Source organism: Myotis davidii, unplaced genomic scaffold (genome assembly GCF_000327345.1).
Source record: "Myotis davidii unplaced genomic scaffold, ASM32734v1 scaffold185, whole genome shotgun sequence".
In the NCBI taxonomy this organism is placed as follows: domain Eukaryota; kingdom Metazoa; phylum Chordata; class Mammalia; order Chiroptera; family Vespertilionidae; genus Myotis; species Myotis davidii.
The window spans coordinates 2204688-2207344 of record NW_006297811.1 but is presented as its reverse complement, the minus strand read 5'-3'; the positions used below and the strand labels follow the sequence as shown (position 1 = coordinate 2207344).

Here is a 2657-nt window from a genome sequence, read left to right as displayed (position 1 = left end):
TATATTTAAAACAAAAGCCTGATTTGGGATAGTGAAGAAGTGTTTATCATTCAGGGTTTAGTGTAGAAAACAGAAACCACTCTATTATTATTTTTTATCTTCACCCAAGAATATGCCGGTATTGATTTTAGAGAGAGAGAGAAAGGAGTGGGGGGGTGGAGGGGAGAGAGAGAGAGAGACAGACAGACAGACATCAGTTGCCTTCTCTATACACCCAGACTAGGAATCAAACCTTCAACCTAGGTATGTGCCCTGATCAGGTATCGAACCAACTGACCACACAACCAGGGCATAACCATTCTAGTATTTTTAGCAGAAAGGAAATTAAAACAGGGAATTAGGTGTTTATAATGTTGCTAAAAGGATAGAGGTGGGTATTAGTGTGGGCCTTCAGAAAAGATTCTGAGAATATCACAGAGAAGACCCACTAGGGAAGCTCTGCTAAGCTACTACTGTTAAGAACTGAGAAAGTTCTGAAATTTTACCCTATTGTCAAGCTAACAAATTAGCCCACCACAGTTTCATAAATTCTGGCAAAAGATACAAAACTCTTAGAGACAAAGCACTTTAGTACTTACTAGATATAGCACAAAAGGTAACATGAACTTCTAGTGCCCACTAGCTCCCCCCGCCCCCAGGCCTCAGGGGGGTGATTCAGTGATTGAACATACAGATGTAAAATCATGAGCTTTTGATAATCAGAATGTTCATCTAGCTGATATCATGTTCAAAAATGATACAATTCATGAATGAAAATTAGAGTGAATTTCTTCTCTTAGAATTAAACCACTGTACAACATTATAACTGAACTGAATGAAATAACACTTAATTAATATTCAATGAAAATGTCAACAAAGACTCTTATGAAATTGATGTGATCTAAAGGTGTGTAATCCCCGTATCACGCTCGGCATCATTCTGTGAGAACAGATGTCTGGAAGCGATAATGTTCTGCTGCTTTCTTTTTGTCCCTGCAATAAAAGCACAGCAGCTATGTCTCAGCGTTACTTTAACTCAAAAAGTCTTGTTGAACATAAATACATGTCTAATTACTAAAAGAGCTTTTCAAAGCTGTTACATTAAAAATGTAATGATTATATTTTATAGCAGATACATCATAAGGGGAAAAAAAAGGTCTTTTATTCATAGTAGCCAGCATTTTCTTTCCTAAATAACTCCAGCACCCTCTAGTGACAAATTGCATTAAAAAAACTTTCCATTTACTATCCAGGAAAATAGCAAAAAACTGTGAAAAAAAATAAGTAAAATATGTCGATGTCATTAGTGTTGTTCTTTATCAGAACTTGGGATCTCTCTGGCTAAATCGTTTGGCCTTTCCACGTTTCTCTTAGGCTTCAAAACAATATTCCGGTTCTCATACCACCTTATTGATTTTAGTGTCTCCCTTCCATGTCTTTGTGTTTTTTGTTTGTTTGTTTTGCTATGAGCACTTTTCTGGCATGCATTTTTTTGTCCTATTTTCCCCCCTTTTGCTTTGAGAGATCCCATCCATTCTCTTGTTTCCATTATCTTCATTCAAAAATTGCTCAAATCTGGGTATCTCTATTATCACCTTCATCATCCCCCTTATCTAATGGGCATTTCCACAGAAACACCCTGCTGATTGCTTAAACACAAGACGTGTAAAACCATATCGCTCATCTTCCCTTGCCTTCAATATTTGCATTTGTGTTAGTGATATGGGCTTTCTAAGCAGGCACCAAAGCTTAGAAGCAGACATTCTTTTCAGTCTCCCTCATCCTGAAGTTTCCATGCATACACACTTACATGTAATTTCTCTCTATGACCTACTATCTGTTATCCTGCCTGGAAAACTCTGAAAATCATTCCCCACCCATTGAAGCCTACCCTTCAGGTCATTGCTTAAGTCCCCCTCATCCTCTTGTGACCACTCTGGCTGCTCATGGTCTTTCTCCTTAGCTATGGCTGTCTTCATCGAACATAACAGCATTTAAATTTCATTCCTAGTGGTTTTATGCCTTTGAGAGCTTCGTATTTTAAACAATTAAGTGTTGTCTTATAATTAAATTGTAAATTACCTTTTTTTTTAAAGTGAGCTTTCCATATTCTTCTTTTAAAATACCAGTAGCACCTAGTATGATGCTAAAGTATATTGCAGAAACTGAGTAAATACTTACTGAATTAAATTAAGTAGAATAGTCATGTATCTTAGCAAGAAGAACAAATACAATACCACATGCACTCACTGCTAGAAGGCCCTATTAAAGAAGAAAGTCCTTTTCATCTAGATTATATTTGTAGCTAATCAAAGTAACATGTAGGAGACCTAGGTGAATTTTTGATTGGCAACTGCAAATAACTATTAGGGTATTGTAAAAATGCTAGTTAGATATCTTATGCAACTCGAAATCTCATGGATTGGCACCAATGCTGAAAACTATTCCTGGACAGTTTAATATCTCACACAGAGATTGTTGGATTTCCTGGTACTTTGGACAGTCTCCTGGGCCTCTGATGGGAGCACCCAGTGTGCCCCAGGGGCAGCCCTCCTGGCTTGGCATTGAACGTACAGCAGCCTGTTCACTTCTGGGAGGCAAGCCTTGTCTCCTGTCCTCACACCACTCCTCTTGAGTCACCTGCTGGGTCCTCTCATTCACCTATGTGTGTGTGTGTG

General features: G+C 38.1%; 1 protein-coding gene across 1 annotated transcript in view; it reads left to right on the top strand.

The window, feature by feature from the left end:
• Nucleotides 1-2657, top strand: part of ME1 (malic enzyme 1, NADP(+)-dependent, cytosolic) — a 141275-nt gene that overhangs the window by 132598 nt on the left and 6020 nt on the right. The window lies entirely within an intron of this gene.